This window comes from Mesoplodon mirus, assembly GCF_964341445.2.
Source record: "Mesoplodon mirus genome assembly, chromosome: 8".
Classification (NCBI taxonomy): domain Eukaryota; kingdom Metazoa; phylum Chordata; class Mammalia; order Artiodactyla; family Ziphiidae; genus Mesoplodon; species Mesoplodon mirus.
The window spans coordinates 57,408,142-57,426,251 of NC_138984.1; positions in this window are offsets into that span (position 1 = coordinate 57,408,142).

The window sequence follows — 18,110 nt, forward strand, 5'->3', positions numbered from 1 at the left end:
TTGGTCTTGTAGGGTTTTACCTTGCTCCTTTGTCTGTAACATATTTTTTTGTCATCTCATATTTTTTTGATGGGTGGGGCTGTATTCCTGCCTTGCTGGTTGTTTGGCCTGAGGCATCCAGCACTGGAGTTTGCAGACAGTTGGGTGGGGCCAGGTTTTTGTGCTGAGATGAGGACCTCTGGGAGAGCTCACACTAAGTAATATTCCCTGGGGCCCAAAGTTTCTGTTAGTCCAGTGTCTTGGACTCAGTGCTCCTACCACAGGAGCTCAGGCCTCAGCCCCAGCCTGGCAACCAAGACCCCACAAAATGTGCAGTACGGTGAAAAAAAAAAAGACAACAAACAAAAAAGAGCAGAACTATAACAAAGGATAAAAAATAAAATAAAATTAGTAAAATAAAAAATAAAAATGAAACAGCAACAAGCAAAACAGAACAACAGCACAATAAAAAATAAAAAATAAAATTAAAAGATAAGAATAAAAAATAAGAAAAAAAAAGTAATTAAAAAAAAATTCCCCCATGCCTCCACTATGGGTGTCCTTGCCCCCACGATGAGCTACAGCCAATCCCTGCCTCCTCAGTAGGCACTCCAAGATCTCTAGGTAGGTCTCTGGACCAGCTGTATCAGCCCCACCTCTGCATGTGTTTCTCTCACCAGCATCTGCTCCTGAAGCTGGCCCAGAGCACACACGGCCGCACAGGCCAACTGGGGCACAGGCCTCCACAGGCGTGCCCACAGGGGCTGATGCAGCCAGAGGAGGCCTTAGAGGGGTGTGGCACTCAGCCTGCCAGGACCCATGCAGCCAGAGGTTCTGGCATAGGCAGGGCTCAGGCCGGGACCCACACTGCTGGGGGGGCTTTGTGGAGGAGGGGAGCTCCACTTTTTAACTATTCACCCCTTTATCCACACTACTCTTTCTCTGAAACTAAATATCTTGTTCATAAGTAGATTCTAACTTCAAGATATATCTTGGGACAACTGTGGCTGTCTCCCTACACAGCTGCCACATGGTGAGGGACTTCCTCCCATCTGATCCTCATTACTGCAGTAGCCCCCTCACTGTTCTCCCTGTTTCTGCCCTTGTCACCCTACAGCCTATTTTCAATGAAACAGCCAGAGATACCCTGTTAAAACATAACTCAGAACTTTTCATGTTTCTCTTCAAATTTCTCAAAATGCTTCCTTCTCACTTGTTCTGAGTAGAAGCCCAAGTTCCAATCTTGAAGTGCAAAGTCCTACATGACTGCTTCCCCCTTACCTCTCTGAACTCATTTCTAGTAACTCTGCTGCTGCCTCCGTGTTTTCCAGCTACCCTGGCCTCCTTGCTATTTCTGAAAGTCCTTGGACACATACATAGCTTATGACCTTTCCACTTGCCCTATTCCCTCTGCTGAGAATGCTTTCCTTCTGGATGAGGGAATGTGACTCTTCTCTTTTTTCATAACTATCCTCAGTTGATACCTTCTTAGAGAGTTCTTTCACATCACATCTAAAATTTCTCTGCTCAACTCCTGCACCCCCAGGATATCCTCCTGCTTTTCAGATTTCTCCTTAGAACTTTTAATTCTAATACACTACATGTTTTAGTTACTTAATTCATATGTTGTCTGCCTCTCCTGTTAGAAGTTAAGACCTAAAGAGTGGGGTTTTTTTCTGTTTCGCTCAGTGCTTTATCACCAGTGCCTACAACAGTGCCTGGCATTAGGGACCCACATTGCACAACTCCATCCTCATTGCATTCTATGTAAGGAGGACTTTCTGGAGAGTAACTGAATAGCAAGGTACTTGTCTCCCTGGAATTATGCAAAATGGTGACCTCGTCTCTTATCCACTAAGCATAAAACAAATGTTAAAGAAATAAATGACTATATAAACCAGTAATCACACTACCATAGGTAAGGATTCTTGGGAATTTGCAGGGTTTTATTTATTTTTTAAAAAAAGACTTGCTACTAGGCAAAACTATGGCAACAGTAAAAAGATCACTGGTAGCCAGAGGTGGTGGAGGCAAGGATGGGTAGGGATAAAGAGAAAGAGCACAGAGGACTTTTAGGGCAGTGAAAAGACTGTATGATACTATAATGATAGATGTATGTCATTATACTTGTCCAAACCCTAGAATGTATAACACCAAGAGTGAACCCTAATGTAAACTATGGGCTTTGGGTGATTATGATGTGCCCAGGTAGTTTCACCAGCTGTCATAAATGTACCACCCTGGTGGGGGATGTTGATAGTGGGGGAGGCAGTGCATGTGTGGGAGCACAGACAATATAAGAAAGTTCTGTACCTTCCTTTCAATTTTGCGATAAACCTAAAACTGCTCTAAAAATAGAGTAAAAAAAAAAATCCTTGCTGCCAAATTAATCCATGTTTATTCAGTTACAATCATTGAAACTATATATTTTTTAAAAATCATTAATTCCTTGTTGGTTTAAATGTGGAAAATACCTAAAGAAATATTTTCCAAAATTCAGAATTCTGACAACATTTTCAGGCTGGGATTGTCTTTTTGATTTAGGTTACCACTCAGTTTCTATATTTTTCTCCTGATCGAAAATGGCCAGGAATCTGAAGCAATTAATTCTGTTTTATTCCTCCTCATTTAGCAAACATTTATTGAGTACTTGATAGGTTCCAGGTGTGGTATTAGATACGTCAATGCTTGTAATTTAAATTAAATACTGACAAAAGCTATATAATCTTGTGATTTGGTAACAAAACTATGAATTATCAGAAAGATTGTTCAGGCAAATCATGGAAAACTATAATGCACATAACCTGAGAATTAAATTTATTTTCCTTTTCCTGAGGATCAGTAATGAATGCCATGTCCAAAGATGTCCTTGCTGGCAAAGAATATGATATCCACACTAAAAAAATAAAGAGCAAACACACCCTTACTAAATATATTTAAGAGTTTTTATATTTTAAATACAAGTCCATGTTTGGTTTTGAAAATACAGATAGATATTTGAGGGAAAAAATATGAGGTTGCATTTGGTTTCCAATTTTAACCTCAGGGAAACTTACTTTTAAACTAATGACTACTAAAAAAATTAATATTTGTTTGTATTGAAAATTCCTCTTCTTATGCTGAAATTATGTTATGCTGTGTATCATTTTTTCAACTCATATATCAGATGTAAAAAACTTCATCAAAAGGAATCATATAAAGCAAGTAATTCTGAGGCTCTAAGTATAAAGCAGGCAACTGAGGGGCTATAAGTACCCTAGTCCAAATGACCATCAAACCACAAATTTGTATTTGCGTCCCCACCAATTCCAAGGTTGGGTTTGGGTTCCCAATAAACGTTATCAGTATTTAGTATAATACAGTGGTACACTTAACTCATTTGCTGAATTTCTTTTTCCTTGGGTTATATCAGTTTATTTTCTGAAATTCAGCCCTAGATAAAGTAGCAATCTTTACACTTAATTCATTGTTTTTATTGTGGTAGTTCATTTGCTTGCTTCAAAAATGTCTTAAACTGCTATATATTTAAAAAAGAAACATTAAAATGAATTATGAATATTTAAGTATATTGTATATCATTTTATATTACCACTCCAATGTCATTACAAACAAGAAGAACAAAGGTAAGGAAAGCTGGAAGTCACTCCCTCCATCAAATGGTCACTGCTTCACCGACAACTGAAATTTTAAGTGAAATATGCAGTTAAAAGATGCTAGAACAGCTGTCTCATGTGGAATATGATTGACCTTGTTCATGATTTTCCAAGGGAAAATAATTTATAGGTGCACTATTTTTCTTTTTCTTTCCTTTTAGGTTTCTGTACTACAAAAGAGCTGATACACCTATCTTCAAAGGAAAGAAACAAAAAGACTCAACGACAAGCGTGCAGCATAGGGGGCACTATGAGATTAGGCTTTTCACATCCAAGACCATGTATCATACAGTTTCCAACTGTGAGATGGATTTACTGCACAGCCCCAGACTTGAGGCCACCTGGATATGAAAGAACTGTCCATCTTCAGATTAATCATTTCTTGGCCGGGAAAAGTTCTTTTCCTGAGTGTGTTTGGAGGGTCATTATTAAACCCTGTAGGCTGTAAAAGACATTAGCTGCACTAGACAAGTTCTTTCTAAAGCTGCACTTTATCCACTGACCAATTTGGTTCATACCATTCCACAAACAGTTCTCCTGAGAACATTTTTTATTCAGATGAATCAATTTCCAGTCAAGGGGTCCTGATATTATCAGGGAGATGACCCAGGGGCCATAATCCCAATTGGCCACATCAAGTATCACAAGAATATAGCGATGTGGACTGTATGTGCTAAGCACTGGTCAGTCACAAACACATAAAAAAATATAAAAAAAAGATTCTAAACATACCCCAAGTTTGAGGTGCAAAGTTAAAGAGTGAGAATCTCCTCAAAACTTTCATTTTCTTTTGTCTGAAAACAAGTAAGAGCTCCTCTCTACCTAACGGCATTCATTATGTCTTGTGTTAGAAACATTGTTGGATATTCTAATAAGATATTTTAAAATCATTTAATGAAACTTCAGTGTTTTGTGATGGAATTGGTGTTCCCAAGAGTACTATATCTAGGAGAAGGAATTCAACATCATGTGAAAGGGAACGAAAGACTAAAATCTCCTTCCCTATCAGTATGTCTCTAGGGTCTTAAAAGAATCCTCAAGGGTTTGGTTCTGGTAGAGATGGAAGTAAAAGTATGTCTTTCTGGTCACTAAGCAAACTTGTTCTCTGCTTTCAGGAGTTTATTTTCCCCCAAAGTTAATCAGGACCAGTCATGTCACTCACTGCCTGATATCTTTGAAGACCATCATTCTGTCTTGCCTGATTCCTCCATCTTTAGATGTTCGTGTCTCTCTACCTCAAAAGACAGTGGGCTGGTCCCAAAGACTGAGCCCTGACACTCTTACTATCAAATGCACTCATATAGTGTTTAACTATCACTCTCCCTTCCCTTTTAGTGAAATCTCATAAGATATCTAGATTTCCACTATCTTGAGAAAGAAGAAATGCTGCAACACAACTAAGGTGAAGACCAGCGGTTTCCAGTGTCCCTCTCAGTCCATCAAATACATGTGGTGACAGTGAATGGCTATACTATTTCCACTGGCTTTGTTCTCTCTAGACCTGGCTGATATTTACAGATGACTCATTGTCTTAAGGTGTAATTTTCTGAACTCTTGCTAGGACTCATCACTGGATACTATTCCCATGCAAATCATTTGACTTTGGAAAATGTTCTTGTATTTTCAGTGGTCACTTGTGACCTTATCCCTAGCTGTTAGTAAACTGGTCTTCCTATCTATCTTCTTGCTTCTGGGGTTCTATTGTCCTTCCAGTGCCCACATCAGTTCCAAGGAAGATGCTCACACATCCCTTGCCCTGACAGCCTTGGAGAAGAGGACAATTCTAATGCAGCTCCCTGCATCCTACACACACTGCCTGCTTTAGCTTTCTCTGGAATAAGTTTGGTCCCAGACCTCTGGGTCTTCCAGCAGCAGCAGAGAACATACCTCAAGCTCTTTGAGTCTTCCAAAAGAAAAGTCCATCATTAGGCTTGAGGTGTTCAAGATAGGATCCTTCTTCCTCCCCCTACCTAATTCTAAAATATTTCTTTTGAAAAGTCTGTACTGGAAATTTGTGTCACTTTGATATCTGATATCTATTTTATTGGCACCTCAGTCCAAACTGAGGGAGAAATAGTTCTGTTCTAAATATCCTGTGTTATAGCTTTCAACTTTATAAGGATTTTTGTAGGAGTGTGTATTTCATTGGCTGTAACATACAATCACAGACATTTATGAAGAACTTTCTATATCCAAGAACTATGGAAGGTAACAAGGGTGATAACATGATTAAAACCAGATTCCTACCACATTGTTATTTTCATGATTAAGGCAAAACAAATAACAATAATAATCTACCTCTGAAATATTGTTTTTATAGTATTTGGTAACTTTTTCAATTTCACCACTATTTAACAATAACTTCTATCAGGAAAAAATAGCAAAGAAGCACCAACATAATATTGTTCTTTGTGATTCATTTGATACCTGCTGCTATGCCCTGATTCTCATTTTCTAGAGTTAGTGACCAAAGAAAATAAGCTTCCTTTATAAACCCTCTAATTAGGTCACTCTCTCTTTACTATCTTTTTAAAAATCTTTTTTGTTAGTTTTTATAGGTATAATTGACATATAACATTATATTAATTTCAGGTGTGCAGCATAATGATTCTCTATTTGTATACAGTATACACTGTGAAATGATCACCACAATAAGTCTAGCTAACATCCATCATCTTACATAGTTACAAATACTTTCCTTGTGATGAGAATTTTTAAGATCTACTCTCTTAGCAACTTTCAAATATGCAATCTAGTATTACTAACTATATTTACCATGCTATATACTAAATTCCCATGACATTTATTTTATAACTAGAAATTTGTACCTTTGGACCCCCTTTTCCTTTATGCTAATATATACATTTCCATGATTCTTATCATCAGGATTCTTAGGAGATGAGTGCTTGGAAATACCTAACTCATATTTCTGACACCTTGTCCCTTACTTATTCTTTTGGTATGACAGTGAACGGCTGCCTACATGCTCCAAATCTCCAGAACTGGACAGCACAGAGCAAGGGTAGTATCTTAAACTCCAGATCCTCTCCATAACTTTTCCCAACCTCCTTCTACCCAAATAGGCACACTGTTTCACAAACACATATTCTATGTGTGGGAATAAAATGAAGCCCAAACTTCTTTCTGTCTCAGAACAAACACAAACTTAGATATTCATATTCTCTTGTACTGTACTGGTAAGCAAGGGAGAAACAAATGCTTCAAGGTAACAATAAATGAGGTCTTTGTGCAGTTCTTGTGTAGATTTAAGCTGCTAGCTGTAGGAAGTTAGTTTAGGAAGCAGACGTTGAGGGAAGTTCCAAGAAGTCAGTAATCTTGAAGAAATGTTTTAACGTGATATACATTTATTTGAAGAAAAAGGCAGAACAGAGTGTGCAAGTGGGGAGCAGCATGTTTGGGAGGGGCAGGTTTGAATGAACTCAAACATTTTATTAAAGTCACTAGTCAATATTTACTTGTATATTTATGTTTGGACAAGTACGGGTAAGTTACCTTCTGTGGTGTTTGAATTAAAATTGCTTCTACATACTATGTATATTATTATATAAAATAGAGCTATGGCTTAGCTTAAAAAAGCCACTTGGGGCTTTATTTTTTTGAAAATGTATTTAATTTTTGTGAATCTTAGTTTCCTCATTGTTGTAGAGATTGGCTATGAAAATAAATATCAAATTATATTGTAAACTATTGAGTGCCAGAAAAATATAAACAATGAGGCAGAAGATAGCAAGTGAAACAGAACAGATACTTTTTTATAATGATTCTAAATCAAAAAGGTAATTTTTGTTAGAAAGTTACTGCTGAGCAGTCTCAGTAGCAGAATTTTTTATTCAGATGCTTCGATTCTGTCTCCTAAACCAACATTAGACTTTCTTCAATAAAAACCCCTTTCTAAATTTTTAAGTTTTAACTAGTTACCAGATAAACTGAAGCCTTGGATTCAAAGCCTTCATTGTAGCAGATGGTAGTATTAGAATGGGCCTGTCTTCCCTAAGAGTTGAGTTTAATGAGGAAAATTAGCTTGTGAGAGGCAATACATCTGAATCTCAAGGGAAAAAAAAGGCAATTTATATTAGATATCTACTAAAAATGGATATATCTTCTTCAAATACACTTAACGTATTTTCTGACTCAAGGTAAGCAGGTATTTGGGACCATCTGTTTTCTAATACTTTCTTACTATGGAAGGAAATAGCAATTTTGATGTGAACAGTAAAGAATATGATAAAATTAAATGTCACCAAAGTCAAAAGAAAGAATAGTTAAGTATAATAAAATCTCTAAACAAACCGTATGCATGTATACCAACTCCTCATAGGCAAATTACTTATAATTGCTAAGTTCTACTTCCTCATTTCCAAACTGGTGAATGTAATAGAATGTATTTTATTGAGTTGTGAAACTTAAAAAGAGAGTGGATGCAAATAGTTAGCTCATTACCTAGAACACAGGAAATTCTCAGGAAACTTTTGGGCTCTTGTTATTAAGATCAGTAAGTGGTGGGTGGCAAAGAAGATACATACTTAAAATAGAATCAGTAATCAGTATCTCCTATGTTTTCAAAAGTTTGCCTGAAGTACAAAGGGTGAGTTTTTATTATGCCATGTTTTTTAACTAGGACAATCATCTATATGTCTGCTATGAGAAAATGAGATATCCATAATTTTATAGAGAAAGCAAAATAGCATAATTTAAATCATTCATATTTGTTTTAAAACAAATCCCATTTCCAGTACTATAATAAAATCCTTTTACAAATAGCATCAGGACCAAAAATAAATTTATAAAACTAATTGGCTCCAAACAAGCTGAGCTAATGAGTGTCATTTGGGTCAAATTCTCAAATTACAAATAAATGTTATCATTTATCAACTGAACACTTTCCTCAATAAATCCTTGCACGGCTCTTCTTACTTCTCAGGCATATGGTTTGAGACTTCCCTCTGATTAAGTAAACCACATTTACCTGTGTCTGACCTCTCACCTAGTGGAAACTTTTACCTTCAAACAGACGCTCACTCAAATATTGCATAATGCAAAATGGAATTTGGAGGGAGATAACACTTTAATTACACTAACACAAGCATTTTTCATCTCCCCCAACAGCTCTACCCCAGGAAAAGTGTTTGGTTCTATGGAGAAACTCTAAGTACACCTACACCAAGAAGCATTTATCTGTGATTTGCTGACAAAGACCCTCAGTGTGGACAGCAAGTTTTCTTCTCCATTTGATTCATGGAATGTTTATGTGGATAATTCCCTCGAAATCCGGCTTGATTTATGAATAATCTTCTCTGCTCTGTTGAATCATTAAATCCACAGTATTAGCACATTTGAAATACACATAGAGAAAACAATGGCATTCAAATAAAAGAGTCTCTGTGGTCTTAAGGATGAACATTGTTCTGGCACATGCATTTTGCACTATATGAAAGGAGTAAGGACCTATGTATGACTCACTTAGCTTCATTTAATTTTTACCTCCTGAAGTTCATTTTGTTCAGATTGCCTCATCCATTTGTTTGATTTTATTTAAATATGTAATTCATATGTTATTGTAAACCTGCATTCCTTCTGAAACAACTCATTTAACATATAAATAAATGAATAAACAACTAATGATGAATAATGAACTAAGAAATTGTTTTAAATGAATGTATGAATAGCAGAATGAAAAAAAATAAAATGTATTAGTTCACTAATGGTTTCCTCGTAGATGGGATAAAGGTGAGAGGATTTAGGTTTCAATATGAAAAATGGTACAAAGTAGGGTAGAAACATATGCTTTAAAAAGTCAGTCAACACCTTCACAAATTTTCAAGGGACTGTCACTGACCGTCATGCATATTCTCTCTTTTTTTTTTTTAACCACTCTTGGCCTCTTTCCTACTTCTCACTTCTCCTCTCTATTCTAAGACTTTCATGTAAATTGACACAGAATATTCAGAGTTACTATGCTAAAAAAAAACCATCATAGTAAGATGATGAATTTGAGTATTCTGGTCCCTGATATTAAGGGATGGAAAGAAATTGGTAGAGTAGCCAAGTAGTGAAGAAGAAAAAAAAAAAAAGAGGAAAAAAAGAGAGAGGAAAACCAGTTGTAAACTGCAATGAATGGGGGGTTGGGAAGAAAACCAATTACTCATTGAAGGTGCCAGAAGGAGAATTGATGACATAAATTCATAGCTTCTCACCATAAAGGTGAATAATGACACAGACACTTAGACTTGGAAATGAGAAGAAAAAGGTGTATGCAAGGTTCTTCCATTTATACCTGATTGAGATATGAAAAGAAAATGAAGGACGGGATTACTAAAGAAAAATTCCGGACAGTTAAGCAATTTTAGGAATGATTCATTTTAAGATATAGCCATCAATTATTTATAAGGGTTAATAAATAGATTTATAAGCAAGAGGTGCATGGAATCTAGAAATACATAAATGCCCTGCAAATTATTTACGACCTCGACAAGTCATAACACATGAACTACTGCTGAAAATACAATTTACTTGACTTTAAAATTTGCACCATAAACTATAAATGGACTGGTTATGGAGCATCAGCCACTCGTAATGTGCTGTGCAATATTTAACACCAACTAAATGTGTTTTCACTAGTTGCTGACCAGTTGGACTAATTTAATAAGAATTCTTAGTGCCTAAAGATTTACTTGTAAGTAAAATGATCATAACTATTTAATGGTCTTGATATCGAAGATGTAATTCTCATACAGAATATCATAGATTGGATTTAGTGCACACAGTTTAAGATGAAGCATCCAAAATTTTAAAAAATAAAAGCAATTGTCAGAAAAAAATTATACCACCTGTTTACTTTATCTCCCTTGGTCCCCAGCTTTTCATCTTTACTTCCTGCCTTTTTATTTTCACATTTAGGTCATCTCTTAATATTCCTTGCTTTTGTGAATCCTCTCTTATTCTTTATACCTCTTTTGTTCTTATTCTCCAGTGAGTCCCCAGTGAGCTCTTGGTTTCCAAAGGGAGATGTATTTCTATTAGGCACGGCAGTAAACAAGTGGAAATATTCCATAGTTATTCTGCTTTCTGAACAAAGAGCTGTAACCACCAGAGTCCCCGTCATCACCTCAGAGACTTGGATTGTCACGATTCTTAGTCTGGTTGGTGCTTTATTGTGTCTTTGCTCATCAAGAACTACTCGCCCCCAATTGTAATGTCTAGAAATGCACAAAGGTTTATGATAACGATTTGAGAGTGATACCTACATTTATTGTTTTGTATTCTACTGGAAGAGGTAATAAAGATTTGGAGCTTGCTAATAATCTGTCTTTAAAACGCCACAGCATCACATTCTCTCAGTATTCTGTTTCATTCATCAGCATAGACTACGTTATGCTGTGGAAACAAAAAAAAAATCAAAGTTGCTGAACTATATACAGGCTTATTTCTCATCAATTCTACATGTCAAATGTCAGCTTCCTAAGGGCTCTGCTCTTCAAATTCACTCAGGTCCCCAGGCTGGAGGAGTCCTCTGCCTAACACAGGGTTAGAAGACACTGGGAAGGAAAAGAGAACCTGGCATCAGAGAAGAGGCTTTTAGCTTCATTAGTTTCTGTTTGTATTCAACTGTAAGGCTTTCCCCCGATCTTTGTCATTTTAAGTTAACTTTGAATATATAAAATGTTTACATAGTTGAAAAGTCAAATCTGTATAAAGCAAGGTATACTCAGAGAAGCCCACACACATTGTAGTTCTCCATTTTCATTAGTTCCTAGTTTATCCTTCCGGCATTTCTTCTTTTGCAAAAAATAACCTCTTCTCTCTTTCAGGAAATGTAACATAATTCATCATATTTTTTCCCCTCTTAACAGTGTATCTGGGATATTACGCCACATCAGTTCATAGAGCTCTCCTTATTCCATTCCTATAGCTGCACAGTCCTGCACTGTGAGAATGCATGGTGTCTTATTCAACTGATCTCCTCTGTAAGGTGATGTAAGCTGTTTCTAATATTTCACTGGTATGATAATGCTACAGTGACTCTCTTGTGCTGGAGGTATATCTGTAGAGTAAACTCCTAGAAGTGGGATTACGGAGTCACATGGTAAATGCGCATGTAGTTTGGTTAGATCTTGCCAAGTTCTTCCTCCCAAGGGTGGTACCATTTTGCATTCCCACAGCAGTGGAGGAGGTTCCCCACAATTGCCCATAGCTTCCCTCACAGCTCTACCAGAACGATCAACTTTTTTTTTTTTTTTTTTTTTTTTGCGGTACGAGGGCCTCTCACTGTTGTGGCCTCTCCCGTTGTGGAGCACAGGCTCCGGACGCGCAGGCTCAGCGGCCATAGCTCACGGGCCCAGCTGCTCTGCAGCATGTGGGATCTTCCCGGACCAGGGCATGAACCCGTGTCCCCTGCATCAGCAGGTGGACTCTCAACCACTGCGCCACCAGGGAAGACCCCGATCAACCTTTTAACTTCTGTCAATTTGATACGTGCGAAGGCTTTTATTATCACTCTATTCATTGTAAACTTTTTGAACATTCTTTGAACATTGTTTCTTTGAACATATTTAAGGAACATTTGCTTATTTTCTGTGAACTCTCTGTTCATGTTTTTGCTCATTGTTCAAAAGTGTTTGGTTATATTCCCTCAGTATTAGACTCCTTTATATATTAGGAATATTAATCCTTTATCTTTGATATATATTCAAATATTTTCTTCTAGTGTGTTATTTGCCTTTGGACTTTGCTTATGGTGTGGTTGTGTTAAATGAAAAGAAATTTTTCTTCATTTTTATGTTGTCAAATTTTTCTTTTATTGCTCCTTGATTTTGAGTCATAGGAAGATTCTCCCAAACACCAAAGTTATAAAAGTAGTCACACTTGTTTTCTTCTAGTGTTTGTGTGGTTCCATTATTTTTACATTTGCATCTCTGATAGTTGTACTTCTGTTTTTCTCTTCTAATTTCTCCCTAATTCCCCTCTCTAATGATTCCTTTATCTAAAGATACCATTAGGATCATTAAAGAAGTTGAATAATTTGTTTTATTAATATAATTTTTCCTTATAATTTTTCTGACCTATTACTTTTGCTTTGGGAATAAAGAACTGCAATATTTCAGTGGCATAAACAACAAAGATTCACGCTCACTCAGGTTAAGTGCTGGCACTGGGACACTGTGGTTCAGTGCAGCTGGGCTACATGTAGACTGGGTTTCTGCTCCTCATTCTTCTCTTTCCAAGATCCAGGCCGAAAAAGTAGTGCCTCTCTAAGCTATGCAGAAAGCAGGAACAAGAGAGCATGAGCTAAACCAAGTAATCACACGAAACGTCCACCCTAATGTCAAAACACACGGCTCAGCTGAAACCTGTCACTCTTCCAAACCCAAATTCAATCAAACGGGTAAGTCATGTAACAATAGGCAGGAAAGTCAAATCCTGTAAGAGGGAAGGTGAAAATAGTTGGGAAAAATAATTCTAGGTATGGTTTCTATATAGTTTAATATTAAAATAGAGATGCTATTAAATATATTATTTTAATAATGTCTTAATTACAAATAAACAATGACCATAGAAAATCTGGAGAATATTTTTTAAAAGTAAATAAGAAAGTATTATGTATAAACTCAACATCTAGGTATAAAAACTATTAATATTTTATATATCTCCATGAATTAAAATCACAAAATCTTGTTCAAACTATTAACAATTTTTCCAATGCCATTATTAGTACATAAAATAAAATTTTCTTTCAGCAAAGGAGTACTTACATATAGTATTTGTAGTATATTAAAAATATACTGACTTTAGGTATGTAAAAATATGCTGACGTTTATTGATTTTTATTCTATCCTGAGTCTTTTGAAGTACTATTTCTGTTCCTTTAAATCTGGCTATAGAGAGGGACTTTTAAGTGACAGTACATTTATTTCCTATACAAGTCATCCAATTAAAGGACCTTTATCAAGGTTGTTAGACTTTCAAATTTACATAATTTGACAGTTGGTTCATTTGATAGCCCTTACTTTATGGATGTCATCTTTGCTAGTTGTCTATTTTATTGTTTTACAATTATGCTTATGCTGCTGAAAATGACGGAATGAATGACTCCAAAATCCTAGTCTGAATATGAGGTGATAAGACAAACAAATGCTTACTTCACTAGACTCCAACTTTCCTGTGGACAGGCTCTTTGTATCCTCAAAATTCCTGACAGACAAGAGACGTTGAATGAATTTTGAAAGGATGCATTAATAAATAGTATGTCTTTCTCCCTCTCTTGCTCAAATTGATCAAGGAAACATTCAGTTTCATACAGTTCACAGGCCTGTTCTCGGGAATATCTGACCTTTTCAACAAATAAGATTTGAGAGTCTTTTATGTGACAGACACTGTGTTACGTGTCAGGGTTAAATCAATGAGTACGATAGTACCTCTGCTCTTCGCAGCAAGGAATTTTCAGCTGGCTCTGGGCAAGTGCCTTGAATGGACAGATATTAGCAATATATATTCAGATGCAAGATTTAGACAGGTTAGGCTAAACCAGAGGTTCTCACTCTTTTTTTTTTTTTTTTTTTTGCGGTACGCGGGCCTCTCACTGTTGTGGCCTCTCCCATTGCGGAGCACAGGCTCTGGACGCGCAGGCTCAGCGGCCATGGCTCACAGGCCCAGCCGCTCCGCGGCATGTGGGATCTTCCTGGACCGAGGCACGAACCCGTGTCCCATGCATCGGCAGGCAGACTCCCAACCACTGCGCCACCAGGGAAGCCCAAGGTTCTCACTCTTGAATGCACATTAGAATATCTTGCATAGATTTTTACAGTATCAATACCTGGGGCCCACCCAAAGAAATTCTAATTTAATCTGGGATGGGGATTATACATAGCTGATTTAAAAAGATCCCCAGGTAATTCTAATATAGAACCTTGGTTTAAAATCATCAGCCTAGTTACTTCAGTACCTTGCTGCTATAAATGTGGTTCTTGGACCAGCATCCTTTTTATCACATAAGAGGCTGCTAGAAAGGCAGAATCTTAGCACTCATCTCAAACTTACTGTAACAGAATCAACATTTTGACAAGATCTTCCAGGTGATTTATATGCACATTAAAATTTAATAAGTGCTACCTTCAGTGTATAAGGTATTATGATAAAATGATGTCTCAGGATGTTTGAGAGAAAGGAGAGGTGTATCACCAAGTATACCAGGAATTTTCATGGTAAACACACCAATTCTCCACAGTCTATGCTGCAGACTGAGGTCAGTCATGATCATCAGCGAGATCTTGCCTATAGGCTTAACACACTTTATAAGTGTGTTAATGTTGAAGCTGGCCAAAGGGGATTATTTTAAACATTTACACAAAGCAATTTAGATGGACCATGTGAGGGTACTAGGAATATACATTTGGATGAGGATGAATTCAAAAGCTTCTTACTAAAGCACAAAGATGAGGCTATTTAAGTGAATAGTTAAAAGATAACCCAAATCATGACTGAAAAAAATATGGCACAGCCCTAAGGAGCAGAAAGAGTAGCAAAGCACTGGCCCAAAACCTCAGATTTGATCTTAACCTGCAGGAGAAGATGTGTTTAGTAAGACCTATTAGTGTATAGTGAGTGTATTTGGCTTAAAAGTGGCTTTGGTAAAGAAAACGTCTTAGCCATTTCTAGTGTCTGAGTCTACATTTGTTGATTGTTTCTAAACCATTTACTTTCATTTATTCTTTAGTCCAGCCACATACCCCTCGGTCTAAATGCCATTTTTAAACTTTTATGCCTGTCACTATTCCACTGTTTATCTTTTTGTCGATTTCTACTATATTTTTTATTCTTTTATTTTTGCGGTATGCAGGCCTCTCACTGTTGTGGCCTCTCCCGTTGCGGAGCACAGGCTCCGGACGCGCAGGCTCAGCGGCCATGGCTCACGGGCCCAGCCGCTCCGCTGCATGTGGGATCTTCCTGGACCGGGGCACGAACCCGTGTCCCCTGCATTGGCAGGCGGACTCTCAACCACTGCGCCACCAGTGAAGCCCTATTTCTACTATATTTTTTAAAGAACACTTGGATTGTGTGTTTTAAGGCACCATTCCAACTTTCTGTAGTCTCGTTCTGCCCTTATTGTGCTTAGGTCAGATTTTGAATTCTGCTTATTTAATTTCTTTGCAGTCTTTCATCATCTATTCTAGCTTTTCATTCATGCCTAGCTGCATCTCTACCACCTTCCACTTTATTTCAACATCTCTTAACCTTCTTAGAGTCTCTATTTCCTTGGCTTCTATTAATAAGATGATGTGATGATTTTTTAAATTTAGTCTCGTTTCTTTTTAAAAATTCTGAAGAGTTTAATTATTCCCCGCATCTGGAGTACACTTTCTTTAAATTGTGTTAATAAGAGGGGAGTTGACGATGGTGACAGAGGAGGCTCCTGAGCAGCCTTCCTCCCACAGACATGCTGAATGAACAGCTACACCCAGAACAAATTCCCTCCAAATGAAAGCTAGAAATGAGCAACTCCTACACATCAGGTAAATGAGAAAACGCCTGCAATGAACCAGGTAGGAAAGTCTGGGACACACTGTCACCATAAAACCCACTGTCATGGGCCTTCCCTGGTGGCGCAGTGGTTGAGAGTCCACCTGCCGATGCAGGGGACGTGGGTTCGTGCCCTGGTCCGGGAAGATCGCATGTCTGGAGCCTGTGCTCTGCAACAGGAGAGGCCACAACAGTGAGAGGCCCGCGTACCGCAAAAAAAAAAACAAAACAACACTGTCAGCATAGCACCAAACAATCAGGAGGGAACCTCCAACTCCCAGAGTATCCCCAAGGAGCTGTTTGGACTGTACGTCTAGCAGTACAACATTTAAGGCTTCCACCCAAGGGACAAGCCTGTAAAACACCTAGCTCTGAAGGCACACAGGGTTTGCTACCATAAGAGCCATACAAGTAAAACAAACAAAGAAGCAGCTCCTAACTGGTGTGTGAGCATCACTGTGGCTATCTCCCCAGGGCTCAAGGTACCAAGAACAGACATACCTGTCTCCCACCTTTCCATAAAAAGGATCTATCTACATACTTCACAATCTGCTGCCTGAGGGTCTGGCTTCTAATTTTAGCAGGCACCTAAGGATGCCTGAGATCCTCCCCAGAGACCGGGGAAGCTAGCAGACACTTTTTCCACCTTATCCCTCTCACCTACTCTCACAATAAAACCGAGTCACCAGTATCTCTCTGGAAGCAGCTTATACACACATCTGGCTTTCCAGCTTTTGTGTCTGACACATGAGGGACAGGCACCCAGATTACCTGGCTCTGATAGCAAAAGGGCTTGCATTCACGAGTTCCATGGGACTGCAACAAAAAAGAAGCCATTCCTAACATACAAACATGTGGGGAGTCACTGTGGCCCTCCCCCATGTGCAAGGGAGCAGGCAAAAATGTCCAGTTCTTAGTCTTTCCATGAAAGACAGAGTACTTTATCCTCTGTGTATTTTGGAAGCTAATACTTAGTGGTCCAGCTTCTAACTTAGCATGCATCTGGAGGCTGGCTGCCTCTCTCCTTGGAGACTAGCAATGCTGATGGAGATTTCTATCCCCATCCCCTTCCAACCTCATTACAACAATAAAACCAAGTTGTCACTATCTTCCTAGAATGAGCTATGCAAGTCTGGTTCCCTGGCTTTTGCAGCTGCTGCCCAAGCAATGGACTCCCAAACAACCAATAGCCAATAGGGCTTACATTCACAAATCCCACAGGACTATAACGAACAAAGAAGCAGTTTTTTTTTGTTTTTTGGGGTTTTTTTTTGCAGTACACGGGCCTCTCACTGTTGTGGCCTCTCCCGTGGCGGAGCACAGGCTCCAGACGTGCAGGCTCAGCGGCCATGGCTCACAGGCCCAGTCGCTCCACGGCATGTGGGATCTTCCCGGACCGGGCACGAACCCGTGTCCCCTGCATCAGCAGGCGGACTCTCAACCACTGCGCCACCAGGGAAGTCCAGAAGCAGTTTTTAAACAGGTGCAGGAGTTCTCCAGGACAGTTATACACCCAGGCTCAGAGCAGAGGGGGGAGGCAACAAATGCCTGTCTCCAGTTTCTCCCTGAAAAGACCTTAACTACATGCTTTCACACATGCTGCTTGAGGGTCCAGCTTCTAATCAGCCTGCACCTAGGAGTTGACTGCATTCATCCCCTTTGGGGCATGGATGGGTCTTGGCACACCATCAACAACTGGGAGGCATTAAGGACAAAGGGGTGGCTTAGAAAGTCACAAAGCCTTGAAAGACAACCACGAGCTTGGGCTGGGCTGAGTGACGGTACATCTCTTACATGAGACCACTCCTGCAAGACTGGGAGACGTGGCTGTTGTAAGTTAACATATTATGGGTACCAGTAAAGAAGTTCCCATACATAGTTAAATTAAGTACTTTAAAAAATTCTGTGAGATAGGTGTCGGGTGTCATTATTCCTATTCTTACA